The sequence below is a fragment of the Suncus etruscus genome, chromosome 1, assembly GCF_024139225.1.
Source record: "Suncus etruscus isolate mSunEtr1 chromosome 1, mSunEtr1.pri.cur, whole genome shotgun sequence".
Classification (NCBI taxonomy): domain Eukaryota; kingdom Metazoa; phylum Chordata; class Mammalia; order Eulipotyphla; family Soricidae; genus Suncus; species Suncus etruscus.
The window spans coordinates 30,395,648-30,421,280 of record NC_064848.1 but is presented as its reverse complement, the minus strand read 5'-3'; the positions used below and the strand labels follow the sequence as shown (position 1 = coordinate 30,421,280).

Genomic DNA, 25,633 nt, shown 5'->3' with positions numbered 1-25,633 from the left:
TAAAACTAATTGAATAAGAAACACATTTTCATGGTTTCTGAGCCTTGGGAGGCTTAACTATAATTAGCTGTAACAACTCTACTTACCTTCACTTATGTGTTATCTCCTAGTCACCTCAAATATTTGGAATTAACATTGGATATAAAGAAAGGATAAGTGGAAAGAAAGAAAGAAACTTAAAGAAAAGAAAGAAATCTCAATGAAATGAATAGCCTCTCCAGCTAGATCATTCAGAAGTGAAAGAATGACAAGTAGTTTTATGGATAGGCAACAGCTATACCCTTGAAGCTAGTTTTGTAGAAGTGTTAAATGAGCTTGTGTAAAAGACAAGAGAAACTTCTTAGCACATTGCCATTGTGTACGGTACACTTATGGAACTTGTGCTTACCCTATACCAGATTATGAGAGGTCTGTTCAGTCCTAGGATTTTATACTTTTTCAATTATATTTAATGTATATTAAATATACTGTCTATTCAAGTGATTTTATATCAAAAATCATTTTATTATAGCTTTTACTTATTAATGAAGATACTTATGTATTAATTAAATAAAAGCTAGTACTCCCTCTTTAGGATAAACCACACAATTATGTTTTTATGAACATATTCAGATTTTTCCATTATTGAAATCTTCTAATATCTTCATTATCTTCTGGATCAAATACATAAAACTATAGAGTCAGAGTGATTGTACAACAAGTAATGTGTTTGTCTTGCATGCAGAAGACCTGAGTTCAATCATCAGCACTCAAATGGTACTCCTAACCCTATCAGTCAGGAGAAGCCCTAAGCACCAATGGGTGTGGTCCAGAAACCAAAAATAAATAAATATAATTTCACTACACTTACCTGTCACTATTATAGTCTTCTTTTGCATTGATTGGTTGGCATTACTTCTTTGAACACTAGTTGAGTCTGTTGTTAATAGTTCAGGAGCAAAGAGGAGGAGAAATAATGGTTGTAAGAGAGAATGTAGATGTAGGAACAGTAGAATCCAAAGACAAGCAGAATACAATTTAAGGTATGTAAAAAGGTGATGCCTTTTTCAGTGAAAATCTCAAGAAATTACTTTTAATTTCAATGAAATTAAAAATTTTGTAAAATTAGAATTCTGTCAAAAGAATTAGAAGACAAGTCATAGATTGGAAAAAGAATTACTACAAACTGCATTTGAAAGGGTATATTCAAAGAATACAAAAATTTCTTTGTAGAAATAATACAAAGAATTATTTAAATGAAACAATAAGAAAACAAATGCTATAATTTAAATATAAGCAAAATACTTTGGAAGCTTACCAAGAATATATCTATATTCCTAACAAACATATAAAATATATTCCACATCTTATGCCTATAGGGAAAGGCAAAGTAAATTACTAGAGATCTTTTAGAATGACCAAAGTGTAGTATAGTGACAACATCAAATGCTGGTAAGAATTTGTAAAATTCATTAGGAATCTGCATCAGTGCTTTTAGAAAAGTAAAATGGCATAGTGTCTTTGGAAGATAATTGGATGTTTCTTAAAATCATAAAATCATTCTTATCCTATGATCCAGCAACTTCACTTCTTGGTACTAGCCTAAAGGAGTTGATGATTTATTTTCATATAAAAATGTGCACAGAGATATTTGAACAGCTTTGTTCCTAATTGCCAGAACTTGGAAATGACAACGATGGTCTTCAGTAAGTGAATGGAAAAACTCATACATGCAATTAATGTAACATCATTTAGTCCTTAAAAAGAAATAGTCATCAAATACAAGAAAAACTTTAAATACATGTTATTAAGAGAAATAAAGCAATCTGAGTAGATTTCACACTGTATATTTTGGTAAAGTCTTGGAGATCAGTAAATAAAAGATATGTAAAACTAAAATTATCAGTGTAAACAAATACAAAGATAAACTATTTACAGGGATTTGGAAATAGAAAGAATGAATATAAAAATCACAGAAATTTTCTGGACAAGGAATTTACTCTGAATGACATATCATAGAAATTTTTAGGAGAATGAACTTATTCTGCATGCCATTATAAATGTTGAATCTGATATAATACACTTATGCAAATCTATAGGTACAACAGTAACTTAATTCTAGGGTAAACAATCAGCTTTAGGTGATTAAGATGAGTCAATTTGGTTCACCCTTAGTAAAAGCTATCATTTTGGGTGGCTGGAACAATAATACAGTGGCTATGGCATTTGCATTTCACAGAGCTGATCAAAGTTTGATCTCCAGCATCTACCAGGAGTAATTCTTGAATACTGAGCCAGGAATAATCTCTAGCAATGCTGAGTCTGGCCCCAAAACAAACAAACAAACAAACACAAAAGCTACAATTTGGGCAAGTAATGTGATAGGGGCAGAGTATACAAAAATGTAAGTGGGAAATATAACTTGTTTTTAATTTTTCATAAGCCTAAATGTCTCTAAAACATCTTTTACTTATATTTTTGACCACACCTGGCAGTATTCAGGGCTTACTCCAAGCTCTGTGCTCAATATTCATTTCTGGTGGGCTCAAGGGACCATATGGAATGCCAGGAATAGAAGAACCTGGGTTGCCACATGCAAGACAAACATTATCCCTGCTGTGCTATCATTCCAGACCCTAAAACATTTATATTGAAAAAAAATGAAACAAGTCAAAAACCTAATGAGCTGAGTCCGTGAGCTGCATATATCTTAATGAACGAGAGTAGTAAAATGTCTATTATGCTGAGTGAAATAAGTCAGAGAGAGAGAGAGAGAGAGAGAGAGAGAGAGAGAGAGAGAGAGAGAGAGAAAGATGCAGAATAGTCTCACTTATCTATGAGTTTTAAGAAAAATGAGGCATTCTTGCAATAATTTTCAGAGACAAAAGAGAGGAGGGCTGGAAGTTTCAGCTTACCTCATAAAGCTCACCACAAAGAGTGATGGGTTTAGTTAGAGAAATAACTACATTGAGAACTATTCTAACAATGAGAATATATAGGAAATAGAAAGCCTGTCTAATGTACAGGTGGGGGTGGGGTAGGGAGGAGGGAGATTTGGGACATTGGTGATGGGAATGTTGCACTGGTGTGGGGGTGTTCTTTGCATGACAGAAATCCAACCACAATCATGTTTGTAATCAAGGTGTTTAAATAAAATATTATTTAAAAAATGTTTGTCTTGAATACAGGCAGAGCTTGAGAAGGATGGGGGGTGTTCTGTTTATTTCTGAAACCCAACTACAATCAGGTTTGTAATCATGGTGTTTAAGTAAATATTTTATTTTAAAAAATTCCTCCTGTCCTCAGCATGTAGTACAGTAGAATTTTCCAGCTTTTGGATCTTCATTAATAGCTAATTTATACATATTAATGAATATAGAATTTACAGAACAGTATGCTCTCTATTCTGAGCAGCTCTCTGGAATTGCCAAGAGAAGTTAATTTGCTTAGAGCATAGGAAGAATTAAAGAGAGGTGCCATTCTCAGTTCAATTTTCAGCCCTTTATGCTCTAAGATTTCTTCTAAGACCACATTACTACAAATGGTGATAAGTCATGTGGAGTGGTGCTAAGCAATAAATAGAGAATTCATGGGCAGCGAGATCTAACTCCTGCTTTGCCAGTGATTCATTGCATGTACCTTGATAAGCACTTAACCTTTCTATAGCTCAGGGTCTTCTCCATATAAAAAAAACAAAAACAAAAAACGATGGTACCTATGACATTCCTCATCAGGCTGTTGTGATAAATAAGCAATTAAAAGGGCTCTGAAAAGATAATTACAGCTTAATATAGCAATGGCTATTTGCTGTTTACAAACAGGGCCAACCTCCATCTATTACATGATGTGGGAAATAAAATGACTTCTCTGAGTTTTTCAAGAAGGAATGATCAAAGCTTATTGCTGCCAATACTTCCCAGTTATTCTGGTCCTTGCTGATACCTCTATGGCATTATCAGAAATAAGGGAATCCCCTTCCTATCTTGTCATGCTCTAACATTATTCTACAGAAATGCCAATATTAATGATTTAACATTACCAAACATTACCAAATTTGTTTTAGATCTATAAATCCTAGAGCACATGGTCAAACAAAATCTCAGTATCTTGTAGTAGTATCTTAGGAAATTTGATGGGGAAGTTACAAAGTAATCAACAAAATTCAGTGAGCCTAACCAGCAACAAAGAAGGCCATCTAGCACTAATCACAGCCCATTAAATCCTTGGATGCTGACTTTAGTAACACCAAGGGGAGATATGACAATTATTTCATAATGACCTGTTGATCTAAGTTTTGATAATTCCATTTTCTTTTTGTAACAAGTAATATAAAGTAAATTTGTGCCTCCATGGAGTCAGGCTATGGTGGTAGGTGGGATATTGGGAACACTTTTGAAGGAAGTGTAATAGAGTGGTGGTGAGCTGGTGTTTCAATAGGTAGAGGCTTGGTTGTTGTTTTCAAAGAAAACTGTAAGGACTGTCACAGTCCTAACCTCTTAGCACACACACACAGAGATGTTGGTAAGATAATGCTGGCACAGAGAAAGAAAGCACATTTCCTAAGGGATTAAGGCAAATGTGTGAACTGCAGCTTCATGCCACTTCTCTAGTAGCATTTTCTGGAAAAAATATTTATTTTAGTAGGATACACTTACTTATTATGTATTATTTGTATGGCTACCCAATTACTGGGTACTGAAAGTATTTATTAATCTTATCTTTTAGACAAGGAAAATGAACTAGGAATATTAGATAACTCACCTAAAATCACACCCTTATGAATAATAGAGATAGCTATCAAATTAAAATTTGTCTCTGTGCACTATTTTCTCTCCAAATTGTGTTAAAATATAAACTGAGTTACACACATTTCTAAATGAGTTTGAACATGGAATGGAATTTGAAAGGGAAGAAATATCTCAGCTTTAAATATACCCTTAATTACTTTCATAATTCTCTTTATAAAAAATAGATCATCCAGCAAAAGCTGTAGCCTAAAGGTTCATTATCCAGAGTTTGAAGTGAACATTGTCACAACACCAAAATTTCCTGTGAACCTGTAACTTTATACACCAATGTCATAATTTTGTTTTACTTTTTGGCCATGTCTTAGGAAAACTTTTACAAACATGTCAACATAAGCATGCTAGAAATAAACATCTTTGAACTGTAAAATCTCCATCAAGTTTTACCCAATTTTTCAACTTCAGATAGAGTTCATGTTAAGTAGAAACATGTTCCTTTTGACAAAGCTGCCTAACAGGAGACCAGTTATGATTGTTCTCTTCATAAGCACTGATCTCCCCTGGCTGGCCAGCTGGCGGGTAAATGCAAGCTATTGTTCATAAGGGGAAATTGGGGCAGCTGAAATTGAGCACACCAGAGACTTGCAAATGGCTGGAGTCTGAAGAGCTCTCAGGGAAGTTCAAAGCCCTTCATTTTAGACAAAATGCTGGAAACTGTGGTGGCAAACTAAGTGTCACACAATGTCACCAATTAGCAAGTGGCAATGCTCTGGGAAGGATAGGGATCACCTGGATCTTTTACTTAGCATCCCCGTACTGAACTGAGAGTACATCCCCTCTTTTATGCCTAACATGAAACAAGGCCTTTGTTGATCCAATTTGCTAAAAGGAGATCAAATTGGATTAGGGTGGGCTCTGATCCATTGACTAGAGTTCTTAGATGAGAAGAAAAAAGATGCAGAACACATATGAAATAAGCCTGTAGAAGCTCCTAGAATGAAGAGAAATCTCTACAAAACAATACCAAGAACTGTCATTAACAGATATAAGCCAGGAGGAAGGAAGAATGGTTCTGAGAGCTTTTGGAGGGATAAGGGCCCTGCTAACTTTTTGACTGTAGATGTCCAGTCCCAGAATTGTAAGAAAATGAAGCTTTGTGGTTGAGTTCCTTACTTGTGACAGCCAGAGAAACTGATAGGATCTCTACTGCTTGACTATTTTGAGCATCCTTTTCTCCAGATCAAGTCCAAAGGGTATTGACCTGTTACTGGGTTTAGAGCCCTATATACAAACAGGAAGTGAGCTTTCTAATCTATAAACTGAAGGGTTCTCCCACACACATCTGACAAACATGCTTACTGTTGTTTTCGTTCCAATTAGCTGGAAGTCGCCTTAAATCTCATCACGGGAAGCAGTGATCTGTTTAAATGGAATGTAAATGTATTGCTGCTTGAATTTATATCAAACAGAAATGACTGTGGAGGAATTACTTTCTAGATGTTGTGGGCCTTGAAATTAAGTACTGATAAAAACTGATTGCCAGGGTAAGAGATACAACTGATATTTGGATCAGTAAATTCCTAAAGAAAGGACTGGCTCATGGCAATATCCAAAAATATTTATTATTGTTTTTTCCAGATAAAATGTTATGATTTTTGCCATACTCATTGAAGTCTCCCATAAATAAAAACTAGTTGAGTAGATTAATTTAGATGACCATATCATGGTTTAACAGAATCTAAATTCACCTTTATGCTCTGTTTTGATTTGGTTCATTGTAGCAATAGCTGGTGACTCTTAGTTTGTGTTTAATCTATAGTCACATAGGAGTAACACAGGGTTGAAATCTCAGGCTTTGGGACAAGAAGTACCATTTTAAATGAGAGCTCTTAAGCATGTTTTGTTTACTTGATATATCAGCAATGGTATAGAACTTCACCTTCCTCATTCTTAAAATGTAGAAGCTGAGAGAGAAAAAAGGAAATAAAGAAACAGATAGGAAGACAAACACAGGGGAGAGAGTGTCGGAGAGACAGGGACAGAGAAAGAGTGACAATGAGAGAGCAACTGATTTTATGCTCATTGCTTATATATTGCTGACTAGAATCAGAAGAGAGAAAGAAGAAGGATAAATATTTTGCTGTCAGGAGTGCGTTGGAGGCTGGACACTCACTTTTTATGTGCCCATGCATGCTCCTGAAATAAGAAAATACTCAGAATTCCACACAATAGTTTTGTGAGAGAAATAGGACAAAAAGGGGGGAGGGTAGAGCATCAGGTAGAGTAAAATGGATGTTGAATAAACATTTTAATTATATTCCATTTTTCATCAGCTGGGAACAACATATAAATTCAGTTATCTTCTTTTCTAAAGGAAATGTATAAGACAAACAGAAAGAAAATTTCCTTCAAATTCCTGTGAGGCCAGTGAGAATGAGCTGGCTCATGTTCTCAATAAGATTATAGAAAAGGGAAATTAAACAGTATATTTTAGGAGACTTATAGATGTTTGTAGCCAGTTTTTAGCATTATCAAAATTTAAAAAATTCTTTAATGTAAATTTTCAAATATAACTTATGGCAGGATGAAGGACTAAGGATAATCCACATTTTTTATGGTTAAGAATGAATAGATGAAGGACAGTGGCTCGAACCCGACATGGTCCCCTGAGCCTGCCAGGAGCGATTTCTGAGTGTAGAGCCAGGAGTAACCCCTGAGTGCTGCCGGGTGTGACCCTAAACCAAAACAAAACAAAACAACAAAAAAAGCATGAATAGATATATAGATATTTTGTTAGTTTGTTTTGTTTTGGACCCACCTTGACCTTTTGTATTGGTTATCCTGCCATGTTTGGTAAGTCTTTGTAGCTTTTTAAATGCTTAATTATAAGTGTTCTATATATTTATTAGAACCTTACTATCCTCCTCCATTGGAATATGTTCTATAAATGAAGTTTGTTTGCTTTGAGCTGTATAAGAGAGGGTCTTAAAATTACCTTTTCAAAAAATTGTCAATACTCATCCAAAAATCTACCTTCTTTAAAGGAATAAGCAAAAAGTATCCCTCAACAGCGACCTCGATAGCACTACCCTATTTGGTGCTATTGCCTCCTTTGGTAAATATTAAGCTCTAGTTTGCCTTCTCCTCCACACATTTATTGATTCATTTTTCTTGTAATAAATATCTATTCATCTTTTTGTGAAAAATAATTTTTAAAAGTATACTAAGTTACAGTATCTAGAAAAAGGTGCCTTAGACAAATATACTAATTAGGCTTTCTATTGCTTTTAGTTTCAAGAATCTAATAAGGCATTAGTGATGCCTCTTGAGACTTGATAGTACTAATGTTCTTTATTTTAAAATTGGAATTTTAGTCAATATTTTCAATTTTGTAATAGATATTTTTTTTTTTTTTTGTTTTTGGGCCACACCCGGGAACGCTCAGGGGTTACTCCTGGCTATGCGCTCAGAAGTCGCTCCTGGCTTGGGGGACCATATGGGACGCCGGGGGATCGAACCGCGGTCCGTCTCCTAGGCTAGCGCAGGTAAGGCAGGCACCTTACCTCCAGCGCCACCGCCCGGCCCCTGTAATAGATATTTAAATAATTAAAAGCCAGCTTATAGGGCCGGAGCGATAGCATAGCGGTAAGGTGTTTGCCTTGCACGTGACCAACACAGGACCAACGGTGGTTCAAATCCCGACATCCCATATGGTCCCCTGTGCCTGCCACAGGCGATTTCTGAGCCCAGAGCCAGGAGTAACCCCTGAGCACCATCGGGTGTGACGCCCCCCAAAAAACAACAAAGCCAGCTTATCAAGGCGAGAGAGATAGTACAGCAAGAATAGGTCATTTCTTTTGCACAGTTGACTTGGGTTTGATTCCTAACACCCACCCCATTTGGTCCCCTGAATCCTGCTCAGGAGTAAATCCTGAGCAAAGAACCAAGAGTAATCCCAGAGCATCATCAGGCATTTCTTCTCCTCATTTCACTCCCCCAAAGTGAGAATATCTTTGTCCAATTTTAATTATTTGTGATTATTTTTCAAGCATGCTACTACTAATTATCTAACACTGTGTAACAAACCACCCAAAGTTTAGTGACTTAAAAGAGCCAGCACTTTTCATTTCTTATGGCTCTCTGGGAAATGGCCAAACAGTAAGTTCCTCTGAGTTTACTTGCAAGGCATTATTCAACCATGAGCTCAAATAGTGCAAAGTTCTAAAATTAACATTGTTCACAAATCTGAGGTTCTAAGGCTGGTTTTCAGATGAGCCTTTACCCTACTTCAACTTATATTTCAGAACGTTAGCCAGAATGTCCTCCCATGAGAGTGAAAGTGTTGAAAATATGTGATCCAGAAGCAGAAAAAAAATCTGACCTTGTTTAGTAGATGTCTGAAAGATTCCCACCGAAAAGGGATGTGCAAGGGGGAGCACACTAGGGTTCTCCATTGATCCCTATCAAGGTTTTCTAAGCTCCTTTTTTCCTCAGGAATTTGCATGTCTCTCTGTCCTGAGACAATTTTTCTCACTTCTCTGAGTCCTTTGCATTAAGTTTTAAGACTTTTAAAAAAACATTCTTTCTGGGACTGGAACAATAGCACAGCAGATAGAGCATTCGCCTTGCACGTGGCTCACTGGGTTCAATCCCTGGCATCCTTTATGATCTGCCAAGCCTGCCAGGAGTAATTTCTCAGCAAAGGGTAACCACTGAGCCTTGCCAGGGAGTGACCCCCTCTACAAAAAAATTAAATAAGACCCATTCTCCTTCATTTTTTGGATCAGAAATAAAATTGTTGTTTATTTTGCTGGGTACATGGACTTCCCAAAAAAAAACTAACTTTTTCTGCTCCCATTCTACTTAATATGGTCATGGGACTCTATTATAAGTTAAAGGGTTAAGTGTAACTTAAAACAAAATAGTGTTAATTTTGTCATTTTATATTTAATCACTTAATGAAGATATAATGATAGATGCCCAAAAAATAATCTTATATCTTGAAACAGTACAAGATTGGCATAAGGTACAGTAAACCAACAAACCAGAATAAGGAATAGAATAGATTTTTTGATTGCATCTGAAATGCTAGAATACCTCTGGGTTGATTGTATCTGAGACCTTTAAATATAAAAGAAAAATACTTTTCTAAACTGATTCATTCATAATTTACAGATTTATCAGCAAGTAGTAGTTTATTCCTCTTTTGATATTATATAGGGATAGGGACTTAATTATCTTCTTCCTTATACTTAATCAACCATTACTTTAAAACAGCACCCAAAATCAATGACTTAGGATTTTTCTAGCTTTGTTAATTCAAGTCATTTATCTCTTTAATTAACATAGAGATGTAAGAGCTGGTCATTATTTTAAAAAATACTGGAACATAGAAGCTAATAAAATTTAACTGATTTTAATTTTCTCACTGTTTGCCTTACTTCCAGAATATAAAATAAAATTGAAAAGAGTCCATTCCCTGCAAAAGTATCACTTTTAAGAGGTTTTGTATTTTTATTGATTCTTCTTGGAGTGTGACAAAATAAATACAAATTCAAAGTTTTATAATCCAGAAGCACAATTGGGTAAATTAGGAATATGGAAAATATGGAAATAAATATGGAAAATAAATATGGAAAATAAAGAGGCATGTTATGCAGTGATGATGAAAACACAATGTAACAAGAAAGAAAATCTTTCTGGAAAAAGATAAAGTATAACATTTCAGTGTACTCAGAATATATTCGTAAATTCCATTAGAATGGGAAGTTTGCATTAGTGTCGAATACTGTGATATCGTGATAGCAAGGTAAGGTTGAAATGACTTCATTCATGTGCAGCATTTACAGAGGTTGTAACCTGCTCCACAATTATTTGACTCCTTTACAAATTAAGAATTTTATGTTTTAGAAAATGGAGCAGAGTGGAGAGGAGACATTTCTGAATGGACTCTTCTGAGTCCTCATAACCTACTCTAGGGAAAGGTAGTGAGTGTTCTTCACCCAAGCCTGATAAAAGGGCCTATTTGAGAACTTTGACATAGAATTCCTGCACATGGGAGCTACTGAAAATTGATGTCTGAATTACAAGTGAGTAAATTAGGGTGTTCTAGGGAATAGGAACTGGAAACAAAGTTAGAAAATGAGTGACTAATTTGTGGCAGATCCAAAAGAAAATTGTTCAGAGATTTGTCACAGCAGGTGGAGTTGGAATATTTCCCACTGCAAAGCCAGTATCTTCACGGAAAAGTAAAAGTAATCTTATGAGGTTGTCATGGGTTCTGCCTAAGAATCTTATCTGGAGAGTGAAAAGGCCTTGTGGAAACAGAAATTGGTAATGACTGGGGGAGATAATCATGGCAGAAATCACATAGCATTAGTCTAACAAATACAAACTATGTCACCAATTCAAAAACAATCATTTGATCAAAAGAGCATCTGTTCATAAAATGTTCATGTTGAGCAATCAAAAATGTACACACATAAACTTTATCTTAAAAAATAAAAATTGAAAGCAGTTTTTTTTTTAATTTTTATTTTTTTATTTAAACACCTTGATTACATACATGATTGTTTTTGGGTTTCAGTCATGTAAAGAACACCACCCATCACCAGTGCAACATTCCCATCACCAATGTCCAAGTCTCCCTCCTACCCACCCAACCCCCGCCTGTACTCTAAACAGGCTCTCCATTTCCCTCATACATTCTCATTATAAGGAAAATTCAAAATGTAGTTATTTCTCTAACTAAACTCATCACTCTTTGTGGTGAGCTTCCTATGGTGAGCTGGAACATCCAGCTCTTTTCACTTTTGTGTCTGGAAATTATTATTGCAAGAATGTCTTTCATTTCTCTTAAAACCCATAGATGAGTGAGACCATTCTGCGTTTTTCTCTCTCTCTCTGACTTATTTCACTCAGCATAATAGATTCCGTATACATCCATGTATAGGAAAATTTCATGACTTCATCTCTCCTGACAGCTGCATAATATTCCATTGTGTATATGTACCACAGTTTCTTTAGCCATTCATCTGTTGAAGGGCATCTTGGTTGTTTCCAGAGTCTTGCTATGGTAAATAGTGCTGCAATGAATATAGGTGTAAGGAAGGGGTTTTTGTACTGTATTTTTGTGTTCCTAGGGTATATTCCTAGGAGTGGTATAGCTGGATCATATGGGAGCTCGATTTCCAGTTTTTGAAGGAATCTCCATATCGCTTTCCATAAAGGTTGAACTAGACGGCATTCCCACCAGCAGTGGATAAGAGTTCCTTTCTCTCCACATCCCCGCCAACACTGTTTGTTCTCATTCTTTGTGATGTGTGCCATTCTCTGTGGTGTGAGGTGGTATCTCATCGTTGTTTTGATTTGCATCTCCCTGATGATTAGTGATGTGGAGCATTTTATCATGTGTCTTTTGGCCATTTGTATTTCTTCTTTGTCAAAGTGTCTGTTCATTTCTTCTCCCCATTTTTTGATGGGATTAGATGTTTTTTTCTTGTAAAGTTCTGTCAGTGCCTTGTATATTTTGGAGATTAGCCCCTTATCTGATGGGTATTGGGTGAATAGTTTCTCCCACTCAGTGGGTGGCTCTTGTATCCTGGGCACTATTTCCTTTGAGGTGCAGAAACTTCTCAGCTTAATATATTCCCATCTGTTAATCTCTGCTTTCACTTGCTTGGAGAGTGCAGTTTCCTCCTTGAAGATGCCTGTAATGTCCTGGAGTGTCTTGCCTATGTGCTGTTCTATATATCTTATGATTTTGGGGCTGATATCGAGGTCTTTAATCCATTTGGATTTCACCTTCGTGCATGATGATAGCTGGGGGTCTACGTTCAATTTTTTGCAAGCGGCTATCCAATTGTGCCAACACCACTTGTTGAAGAGGCTTTCCCTGCTCCATTTAGGGTTTCCTGCTCCTTTATCGAAAATTAGGTGGTTGTATGTCTGGGGAACATTTTCTGAGTATTCAAGTCTATTCCACTGGTCTGAGGGTCTGTCCTTATTCCAATACCATGCTGTTTTGATAACTATGAAAGCAGTTTTTTTTTTTTAAATTTTTCTAGCAAAGAAAATCACAGAACAGGTGACTTCACTAGAAAATTCTACTAAATATGCAAGAATAAACAATACTGTTTAAATTTACTCAAATAATAGAAGAGAAGACAAATTCATGTTGTGATACTTTGATAGACAAGCCAGATAAAGAAATAGTAAGGGAAAAATCTGAGAACCATCACTTATTCATTGAGACACAAAAGCCCTATACTACCAATTACTCACAAATTACGTAAGAGAAATCAAGCGCTAATAAGTTTCATCCCTTTTTTATGCAATGATGTTACAAACTGAAAACCAATGAATGGATATACCATATTATAAAAATAAAAGATAGAATCACAGGGTTATCTTAATATAATCAAATAACAGGAATAAATTTTGAATGCATTATGCTATAGAAAATAAGTAATGTAAATTCTGCAAGATTTCCCTTCATGAGGTATCTAAAAGATTCAAATTCATAGACTCAAAATGTAAATTGCTATTTTTATTACTAATAAACAGAAATAAACTTTTATTTTAGTGAAGCAAGATGAACCAACCAGTCCTGAAAAATTGTTTTTTATCTTTGTACTTATATGTGTTTTCACACTTAATATACTCACACTTGAAATTTCACAGTTGAAAAGTATAGCTCATGTCAATTTACAGCTGGTAATATATTTCAATTTGATATTAAAATAAATATAATCTATTCAAGAGGACAAAAAAACTAAAAACATCACAGTTTAGAAATTGCCTACACAGTAACTTTAGTATTACAATACTATTTCCTAAGAATGTATGTACTCACTGAATCAATTTATTATACATTTAATCTAACATGTGAAGACTTGGCTTATATAGGTTAAAATCCTGCCACAATATTTACTTGTTATGTGATTCTTTGGCATGACAAATCTTATGTCTTTGTATCTTTAGCTGAAAATGAGAATTATTATTATAATCATAGCTACATCAAAAGCAGTGGACATTAAATAATTCCATTCATAATACAGAGTATTTTATCCGCACTAGTTATTGATTTCACTATGGTTTTAGGAACAGAATCAGAGTGAGTTTTCTAAGGTTTAGAAATAGACACTAAACTCTATAGCAGTCAGGCCCTTTTCCAAGGATGATGTTATGAGAGCAAAGGCTACTTTTCTATATATTGCAAAAGTCCTACCAATAATCTATGTCAGAGAAAATAAGTCTCTATAAGAGTTGAACCAAGCATGACCTCTACATTTTTTTTGTTTTCTAAACTGGCCAGTGACATCAGTAAAAGCACTACAATAAATTCCTAGACTGTGATTGGTTGAGAGAACAACCTGGATCCTTCTACTATTTGGTAAGATGCCAAACATTGATCTAAGCCAGTAAGGATTTTGTTCACAGTCACAATATAAGTTGAGTATTAATTAGATGACATTTGTTTTCTGATTAATTCAGAGCTCTCCCTTTTATATGTGTACTTAATTTTCTTGAGAAAGTGATCTCAGCTGAAGGTTTGATATGCCTTTAGATAAAAGATAAATGAGGGCTGGAAAGATAGCATGGAGGTAGATCATTTGCCTTGCATGCAGAAGGATGGTGGTTTGAATCCCAGCATCCCATATGGTCCCCTGAGCCTGCCAGGAACAATTTCTGAGCATAGAGCCAGGAGTAAAGCCTGAGAGTTGCCGGGTGTGACCCCCCCACAAAAAAAAAAACCTAAAAACAAACAGAAAAAAAAAACATTAAAAGGTAAATGAACACTAACCTTTTTTAAACTATTTTTTTTCCTCTTAAAAACTTTTGATTTTTAACATGGCATAAAAGCTAGTTTCTCTGAGTATAGAGTTATAAAGAGAATTAGATTTGTAAAGAGTTCTTAATCAATATGCTTGGATGGGAACAGAACAACTTGGTTCCAGATGCATAAGCAATTGACAAAACAAATGTTTGAAGTCCTGCTCTTATTATGAAGTTTTTACACTATAAATTAGTAGATGAAATATAAAAAATACTTCAATAGCTCAAAATAAAAGAGAGTGAATAAGCCAGTATGAGTAAGGCAGAGTAAATGCAGTTTCTCTTTCAAATATGCTGCATAAGTATAATTATGGATGTAATGAGACCAGCTTCAGGTTTTAACCACTGTTTCTTCACTACTAATAATTTGCTTTTCAGTACCTGCTGTCATATAACTTTGGGGTTTCATTGTACTATCTCACCAACTAACCACAGGTAGTACATGAGACAAGAAAATTTAGATGTCTTGTGTTCAAAATATTCTTTTCATTATATTTGATGATTTCTAACCAAATGAGTCCTTTTACCCAATTGCTAGATAGTATGGCAACTACTCTTTGTCAGTTATTGGTAAGTTTCATACTAGATATTAAAAGCTATGCAAGCATGCAGCTGTAATATGCTTAATTTTGTATTCAATTTGTATCAATGAATACATCATTTTAAATGATTCAACTTGTACTTCTAGTAGTCAATTTTTCCCATTTAGCTGCAGTATGTCTCCTTAAATCTACCAAAGTAGAAGATTGTTTTTTGTGAGTGTGAACATTATTATCACACTAAGATAGGAGTAAGGAGGTCGTCTCATGAGCTGGATAATACATGAGAAAATAGATAAATCTCTTGAGAACATAAAGAGGGAGAAATAATAAGTATATATATACACTCACACATATATATATATTTATTTAACCATTTGTTCTATTTTCATGCATGTTATTTTCAACAATACTGCAATTGGTTTAGATGTGAGAAGACAAATTGACATTTTTGGACATTTTTGGAGTAGGAATCGTAGGACCCAGGTTTAACTTTCTGGATTTACCAAATTTTCCAGTAGGACTTGAAATTCATCCTTAGTCTTACTTGTAATTACTTTTTTGCAGCAGGAGCTCTAAGTCATTGTTAGTAATCAGAAAGTCACAGTTAGCCTGCATATTTTTTTGTTGCTGTTGACCTGTATTATGGTTTTAAGATACTTTGAGCCACTGCAAAATTGAAATATTTCACTTAAAATGTCAGATTTCTGGCTTTTATTCAAAAATTCTAAACTAAATACTAGCTTCTCAATCTGGAAGTGATTGGTCAAGCAGAATAATGCCTCAATTTTACATAAAAAGTGGTTTTGTTTCCCCATTTGTTTCATTCTTCACCATTCTTTATTATCTTTCCAACATTGAAATGAATCCCCTTATTAGGGTTCTCATTGATTTTCTTACAGTATAGGTATATTTTCAGGTTCTTTATTTAAGCAGAAAACATAAAAGTCCAAGACATTTGCTGATTTTGAAACTATCTAAATAGATAACATCTTTTTAATTTGTTTGTTTTAGGGACCTTGCAGTTCTGTTCAGGGTTTATTCCTATTTCTCAGCTGTGGGATCACTTCTGGCTGTGCTTGTACAGTACCAAGATGGAATCTGACTCAGCTGTGTCATAGGCCCAGCCTTTCCTGCTGTTATCTCTCTAGCCCAACTACATATCTCTTTAAAAGAAAGAATATCTCTTTGTTTTTAATATGTATGTAAAGATAAGGCATTTTGAGATAATACAAACCTTACTTCATCTTTTTAAGTTACTTGCTCCACTCCTCTAGGCTTTTACTTCACTCATTTTGCTTCATTTGGGCAGAAAATACCACAAATAAATAGCTTCATAAAGAAAATTTTGATCTGTTTTGTCTTTGTTTATTTTTTTGTCTGGTTTCTGTTTTTCATGCTGGGAATCAAGTGCCCTAAATCTGAGCCACACCCTAGTTCAGATGCCTTTTTTATTTGTTTAATTTTGGGGACATGCCTAGCAATATTTAGGCTTATTCCTGGTCTTGTGCTCAAGGGTCACTCCTGCTTTTTTTTGGAGGATAATCTGTGCTACTAAAGAGTCCAACTAGGGTCCGAGGCATATAAGTCAAGTGCATAAGCCTTGTACTATCTGGCTTTTAATGTTTTCCTCTTAATGATTTATTGATATGCAACTAATAGAATTTTTGGATAGAAAGAAATCTATAACTAATAGCTGTAGAAGACTTTTTACACCTGCATTCTGAACTTTCAAAAGGGCTTAGGCCCCACTTACAGTTAGAAGCTAGTTGCTTCAATTCAGGGTTTGCTAAAGAAAATGATTTCTCCAAATTAAATGTCCATTTCTCCTGTATACTTTCATTTTTCACAATTCTCTAAAAATTTTGTCCTGCTTTACACTGTGACCTTGAGTTTTTGTGACATTGACAAAGCAGGATGGATAGCTGGCATAAACAAATCTTAAATAGATAATAACTTAGGATCTTCCTGATAGAGACATAATGAATTTCTGGTATTATTTATCAGGAATTAGGAAAAATTTTACATGTTATCTCATTAAACTCTCTTCACTACTTTATGAACACCATGTCATTTTTCTCCACTTCACTGGGAGGTTACAAAGACAGTTCAAGGTCATACAAGTAGCATTAGAGAATCCATATTACCACCAGCTCATCTCAAAATGACTCTACCACCATAAAATAAAAGTAATGGTTTTAAAAAACAAAGATCAAAGAGCAAAGTGAATGGCTTACTTAAGTACAATCAAGATGATTTTTCCCCTAAAATTTTTATTTTCTGAAAATGTTCATTTTTGCCTTCATCTAACTCCAATTTGACAAAGTAAGTTTTTTAAACATGTGTTCAGCTCCTGCAATAAGGCAAGAAGATAGGCAGGGCAGGTCTGAACATTTTTTAAATCAAAAAAGTCCTTTCAAAGGAAATAATCCCATAAAGGTCACATGGCTATTGGAACTAGAGCATAGTCTTCATATGCTACATCTTTATGTCATGTTGTCACCCTCCTTTTAGGTAACTTTTGATCAGCTTTTATGTACCAGAGTCTCTTCTCTTATAAAGGTAGGAAAAAATCAGAGATAACACAGCGGCGTTTGCCTTGCAAGCGAACGATCCAGGACCAAAGGTGGTTGGTTTGAATCCCGGTGTCCCATATGGTCTCCCGTGCCTGCCAGGAACTATTTCTGAGCAGACAGCCAGGTGTAACCCCTGAGCACCATTGGGTGTGACCCAAAAACCAAAAAAAAAAAAAAAAAAAAAAGGAAAAAGTCAACTGCCTTCTATGAAAATCCTACAATATTTTCTTCCCAGTATTTTCTTCCAGTGTTGTGATGTTGATGGCAATAAAGTAAGGGTATTAATGAAAACTGTTTTAGCAGTCTGTTAAATCAATACCCACAAGACTCCTCATGGATAAAAATTTTGTATTTGTGTGACATCTTTGCAAAGTGTCTTTGATGGTTTTATTCTATTATTACAGTATCAAATAATCAGAGGTGCTATTTCTTATTGATCAGTGTCTCTAAATAAACCTGAATCAGATCAAGATGATAGCTTATTTTTCTCCAAAGATATATATACCCCTCTGACCTTGATTACATTTCCCAAAGGTTATAGAAAAGATATTGCAGTGGACCAATTTTTCTGATACAAAGTATAAAAGCTGTATTTTTCTTTGTAATATCAGCTCATCAGATAATGCCATAAACTAGATATATCTCAGTATACATTTCTACATGAATATTCAATGAAGGGATGACTTAATAATGTAACATTTTTTCAAAGAGTGTTTCATTGTAATACTAATAAATTATCCAGGCAATAAATAAAATCTGAGCAATAATTTACTTTCTAAACTATTAAATTGCCGATTAGAGAATAATTTTTATTTAAAAAAATGTGCCTGGAAACACAAAGCTTGCTATAGAAGGTAAAATATGTCTGAGGGGCTGGAGAGACAGATAAAATGTAGAGTATATGTCAAGCTTACGCTCTGAGTCATTCCCTGGAACCACATATAAGCCCTCACTTCAACATCACCAGGTGAACAACAATAAAACAACAACAACAGTGTTTAAAAACAACAACAATAACAACAACAAAACCTATCTGCATTTCTATCACTTAAATAAATGAGTTTTCTTTGGGGAATTATTAGACATACCTTGTTGAATATTTTAATTCAACTGCCTTTTACAACTTTATAAACTATGTGATTGTGAGAAGTAAAACATTTCACTCAAAGAATTGTCCCTTATGGGGCATGCCTTGCATGCAGAAGGATGGTGGTTTGAGACCTGGCATCCCATATGGTCCCTGGAGCCTGCCAGGAGTGATTTCTGAGCATAGAGCCAGGAGTAACCTCTGAGCGCTGCAGGGTATAACCACCCCCCCAAAAAAAAGAATTGTCTCTTATAAGTCTCCCACCAATGGTCTTCAAGGCTTTCAACTTCTTTGTTAACTGACCAACGAGTCTTAAAACCCACATACAAGAGGAACATGATTTCTTGAATATCAGCAGACTGGAAAGTTAAGAATACCTGATTGTTATATTCCTTTCCATGAACAATAATAAACTGCTATATATACAAACCCACTGAGAATTAGAGGTTAATCTGTGACAGCATAACTACATTTTTGTATGAAAGAAATCATAGACAATGTCAAGTATAGCTCTTGGTACAAAAAGAAATGCATTAATCACCATCAATGTCACTTTGTTCTTATATTGATTAATTAGGGCATAACTAAAATGGACTTCATTTTTATTAATTGTAAGCAATTACCTAATTTCAAATGACCTTAGCACTAATCAAGAGTTTTTATTTGATATTTTTCTTACTAACTTTTGACTATTGGGTCATGATAGGTTTGATTAAGTTCTTTGCATAGAATAGTTCAGAGACATTTGAAAAAATATTTCAGGGCCGGAGAGATAGCACAGCGGTATGCATTTGCCTTGCATGCAGCCAATCCAGGATGAATGGTGGTTCAAATCCTGGCATTCCATATGGTCCCCTGAGCCTTTCAGGAGTGATTTCTGAAAAAGAGCCAGGAGTAACCCCTGAGTGCAGCAGGGTGTGACCCAAAAACAAAAAAAATATTATTTCAAAGTATAATACCTATAAGTGGTTTGATATACTGAAATAAAAAGCTTAATATTAAAAAATGATGATGGCTGGGGTAGAGATGTAGTTTTTGTGGAATAATATATGTATTGCATGTATTGGGCCCTGGGTTTAATTCCTAGTGCTGTGTGGACCCTGAATGTCTGTGTGCTCTTCACAATAATAAAAATAAACAATAAACCAATGCAGCTCCAAAGTGGCCAGCTCCAAAATCAATACACAAAAGATAGTTGCATTGTTTTGTACAAATAATGACTCAGAGGATAAAGAGATCAAAAAACCTATCCTGTCTTAAATAGTGTTCAAAACTATCAATTACTTAGAAATGAACACTAAAAGGGAAGAAACATATACCACAAAATGTTCAAAACACTTAAGAAAAAAATTGAAGAAAACCTAAGAAAATGGAAAAATATTGCCTGCTCATTGATTGGAAGAATCAATATTATCAAAATTACCATCTTACCTAAACTATTATGAAGATGCAATGCAATCCCTATCCAAATTCAAAGAACAATCTTCAAGGACTTAGAACAATAAATTATAGAGTTTGTGAAAAACCATAAAAGACCAAGGATAGCCAAATCCATATTGAAAAAAAAAAGGGAGACATCTTAGTTATTATTGTATTTCTAGCAAGCAGCCCAACACTGTGCAGAGAATGGGTACTTAATAAGTCTTTTGACTAAGTGAAGTAAGGCAATTAATTTTTATAAAACTGCATTAGATGCAAGAGTCAATATTTTAACTTTCTTTTGCTGTAGAATATATTCATCTTTATAATGACAAATGCAATCACTTGGAAAGATATGAATGGCTAAACAATTGTCTAAAAATGGAAATTTTTTCCAAAAGTATTCATATAATAAATTTAGAATTTTTTATTCTTCCTCCAAATTTGGTCTTGGGGGACATATTAGCATGCCAGATAGCCTTGTGCTGCAGGTATCTTGAATCAGCAAATTTAATGAGGAAAAAAAATCCTTCATGAGAGGAAAACAGGTAACATGAGTCGCCAGGCAGAATGTGAAATATGAAATAATGAAATCACAAGTATGTGGGGTCAACACATTTTTTGGTAGGAGTGCAACAAGTTTAATTTTTAAGCAGAAGGGCTTTAGAAATGAAGCCAGTCATAGGTATTGAGAAGAATGTTTGAAATCACAAAACAATGTTTAACAGTAGACTTAAGCTATAGATGTGAGCCCTAAGAATTCTGAGTTACAAAGGAGAAGGTCACAACTCAAGGCAGCTCTTTGCAAGCTAACTTCAAATGCAAAATAAGGCATATTAAGAAGGAGAAAAAAAAAATCTAGGACATGATCTTCACTGAGATGGCTCTATTGTTTTAGAGGGAAAGGAAAGGAAAGGAAAGGAAAGAACTAAATCCACTAAGGTGAAGTTCCTGTTTTCTGGTAAGAATCAATAGTCCAAGATCTGCATTCTAACTATGCCCTTGATTACCAGTGACTGAGGTTACAAGGACATATTTGAAAAAAAGAAGAATATTTTCTTTGATTTTGGTGCTAAATATTATCCAGAAAAGGGGTTCTCTTAGTAATCTTTGGTGCTGAAATTCTGAGTCAAATTATTTGTTGAGGCCATAATTTTGCCTGAGATTGTACAAGGGAGAGATAGCCAAACATGATGGAAAATGTAATGTCGATACTATAACATGAATTTTAAAAATACCTCTTCGGGAATTCCTCAACTATCTATGCAGGGGAAGAAGCGTCCATGGTAGGCCTTTTGAGGAACCCCATGGGAGTTATTTCAGCTCTCCACACCAGGGAAATCTGGAGATACATTTGGTGGGCTGAGTTCCCCTTAAGTTTATGCATGGTGAGGCACCCTAGTCTCTAATGGCATTAACATTCTAGCTATATATTTTTATTTGTAGGTACACAGTACTTAAAAATCAAAAATAACCTTAAGAATAATTTGATTGACACTCAACACCAAGTACCATATAAAACAAAATAAATTCTATAAAATACTTGCCATAAAAATGTACAAGTGTTTCAATTAAAGGAAAAGAAAACAAATAGCTATGGAGTATTACACAGACACACATTTATTTTATTTATAACATATTTTTCTAAGAGTAGACAGAGCTGAGTTCTACCTCTGGTTCATTCTATTATATATATCTTTTTGTTTTGTTTTTTTGAATTACACCCGTTTGATGCTCAGGGGTTACTCCTGGCTAAGCACTCAGAAATTGCCCCTGGCTTGGGGGGACCATATGGGAAGCCGGGGGATCGAACTGAGGTCCTTCCTTGGTTAGCGCTTGCAAGGCAGACACCTTACCTCTAGCGCCACCTCGCTGGCCCCCTATTATATTCTTTTGATTAATTCACTTTTTATTTTTGGTTTTTGATCTACTTCAAATGTAAAATTAAAAATTTATATCAAATACTTCCCAAGACTTCCTTAGATTTTTTCTTTTTTTCACTCAGTGGTGGTCAGGAATTACTTCCAGCTCTTCACTCAGAAATTAATCCTGGTAGGCTCAGGGGACCATATGAGATGTCAGAAAATAACAAGGGTTGACTGCATGCAAAGCAAACACCCTACTTGCTGTGCTATCTCTCTGACCCTTGAATATTTAGTATATTTTAATAAAATTAAGTTGGTCAAATTAAGTTTGACAATGCTCATATCTTTACCATATGGGTCGGGAAGTATAAGTCACCAAAATAAGATAGTTTCTAAATAAGGTTTATTGCTAAGTTAGTAATCATGTACTATGTTTAGTATTTTGTCAGATGAAATTTTCTTACCCATGTCTTTGAATTCTACATTTCTTGAACTTCCTTCCCCATCTTTGAATTCTGTATGTCTTAAACTTCCTTAATTTCTCTATTTGACATTAAACTGGGAGTCATAAAATTCATCATTTTATATTTTTATTTTATCACTTTTACTCATAATTTCCCTGTGATCTATAGAAAAAATCTTTTAAAATTCTACTAGTTAGTTAAATCTCTTAAGGTGATAAGTTAGAAATACTTTTAATGCCTTTAGCTAGAAAGTGTAATTAGAAAATTATTTATTAAATATTCTGTTTCTACTTTTATAAAAAACAAGACTTATAGCACTATAAAACATATGGTTTTGGAGATCTGAAAGACTAGATTTGAAAGCTAAGTTTATTATTTACTACTTATTTGGTATAATATTTTACACTGAAAAGTCTGGCAGTCCAGAAACTGCTCCTACGCAGAGAAATGAAAAGATGGTTACTCAGGCAAAAGCTCAAGTGGGGTCTTTACTCTGGCCGCCAGGGTGCCTTGCGTTCAAAACCGAACAGAGGCAAAGGACCTCGTGGCTTTCTACACTTTATATACTCTTTATATACTATGGTGGGGTAGTGATGACTTCCTTAGGTGCAGGACATCCGCCAAGGTAATACGAGGTATTGGTGGAGCCGAGGTACTCACGACTTCCTTAAGGGCGGGACATCCGCCATGGTAATATAGGTATTGGTGGGGCCGAGGTACTGACAACTTCCTTAAGGGCGGGACATCCGCCAAGGTTAATTTCCCTTTTCAATCCCCACTTCTTGTAGAAAAGCTTCTAATCCTAGAAGCCAGTGTGATAGGGGGCCCCAGTAGGGGTATTAGATAGGGGAGAATCCCACCCCATAAAGACCATAAGGGTCTGTCTAATAGCTCCTTTCTTCTTTTGGCCATCTCCTCTTGATGGTGTCTGATTCTGTCCCGCACTATTCCCGATTTGTTAGTATAAAAACAACATTTTTTCTTGCAAGGCCACGCAAAGCCCTCCTTTCTCTGCCAAGATTAAATCTAACCCTCGCCTGTTTTGTAATACTACTTCAGCCACGGAGTTGAGCTGGTCCTGCAGATCATTATACCGTCTCCACATCTGAAATTAACTTTTGCAAGAGTCTGTCATACCTGTCTATTGATATTGCTAATCCACCTGCTACTCCCAAGCCCTAGCAGTAGGGGCAGGAACACCATGGCTCACCGAGACCTACGAGTGCCGCCTAAGAGATCTATGCTAGGCAGAGGGATGGGCTCTGTCCCTGGAATGATGTCAATGGTGGGAAGTACTAATGTTGGGGCACAAATTCCAGTCCAGTTTTGGGGTAAAAGAGAGTAAGCCAAATTTTCCCCCCACATATCCATACCTGTCCCAGAGGTAAGCACCCTGGGCTAGGGGGTGGGGACAGGTAGGACTTCTGAGCACTGAACGGTTCCTACCTGACCCATGTCTACAGATTCAGTGCCATTATGCAAATAGTAAACAGAAGATTCAAAGCTAAAAGGGACTACCTTACAATACCACTGTCCCAAAATTTTTTTCATGTATATAAAAGATTAAAAATAATGTAAGATTTTGTAAAATTTTTGGAAGATGAGTTAGAATTTGTATAAACTAGTAAAAATGTCTAAGTCATTGAAGGTACACAATATTTCATGACAACCATTTGGTAATTATTGTGAGGGCAAATAAATTTTAGTGTTCTAATTTGTTTAGCTATGAGTTAATTTCTCAATATTGTGGTGACAAGTATAAATAGATGAGACCAGGTCACAGCTGAAAGATTCTCATAGTGAAACTAAACTGTGCTTTTACAATTATGGGCAAGGTAACTAACTGAACAGATTTGAACTCTTGCTAGAAATCATTAAAATAAACAATACAAATTGTGAAATTTCACAATATGAATTGTAAAACAATAGTTTTCAAAATATTTAATAAGTAATGAAAGATAATTATCCCTAAAAATAAAAAAAATAAATGGAAACTGATTGGCCAATGTTTCTATCTTAAAAGTTTTCATTGTTGTACTGGTTACTAAAACAGATGACTCTTGGAGGAAAAATAAACTGGGATTTTGGAAAGATGAAGTAGCTAAAGTTTGCTGGGTAAAATACTACTGTAGAAAAAGTCAGCTAGAAATAGAACACCAAGAATCTGTAGACAATTTCCCATAGGTATTCAATTGAGTACTTACTGCTCAGCCAGTACATATGAAGAAACTACCCAAGCTTGGGAAATAACACAGGAGTAGATCTTAGAAAATTCTGTATTCACAAGTCAGACTTGAAAACTATGATTAATATGGTATTGGTTACAATATCCAAAATTTCTTACTTTTCTGTAAATCAGAATTTTCTTTAAATCAACAATAATTCTATTTTTGCCACACCATTCTTAAAAGTCAAATATAGGCAGATCACAGTATTTCCAGGTTAATTAATTTATCCCGAAGCAAAACTCAAAAGTATTTCTAGCAAAGCAAAATTTTCACAACCAAGAGATAAATTTAAATGTATGATAATAAGTTAAAATTAGCAGGCAGGCAAAGAAGCATGAAAAACATGCCATTATGGCCAGATTAAACAATCAAAAGTATCTCAAGCTCACACACACACACTGAACAATAAGAAAAAGTTAAAGCAAATACATATATATTTTGAACAATAACAAACAAATTTGATCTCTGGAGACTGAAACTACATCGTATAGACAAATAGTATGGTATGGTATTGACAAGGTTATTAATAGATTAAGACTACATAAAAAAGTGGTAAATAAAGAAATAAAAATAGAAACTGAAAAACAGAAGAATCAAAAAAGAGAATAGAAATAGTAAGATAACAGATACCTATGGAGTATTACACAGACACATTTATTTTATTTATAACATGTTTTTCTAAGAGTAGACAGGGCTGAGTTTTACTGTGTTTCACTGCATTTCTTGAATCTATGATTTTATGGTTCCTATAAAATTTTGACAAATTTTTACCTTGTTTCTATATATTTTTCTCCTTTTCTTATGTTTGGGAATTGCACCTGCAACAATTATCTTACAGTTTATATATTTATACAGATGTGTATTTTGGAACAGATGAAACTATACAAGAAAAAT

The 25,633-nt window shown here is 34.8% G+C and overlaps 1 protein-coding gene and 1 pseudogene across 2 annotated transcripts in view; both read right to left on the bottom strand.

Moving 5' to 3' along the window:
* LOC126012476 (aurora kinase A-like) overlaps positions 1-23,200 on the bottom strand; it is a 65,401-nt pseudogene extending 42,201 nt beyond the window's left edge.
* Positions 1-25,633, bottom strand: part of VWC2L (von Willebrand factor C domain containing 2 like) — a 331,484-nt gene that overhangs the window by 249,671 nt on the left and 56,180 nt on the right. The window lies entirely within an intron of this gene.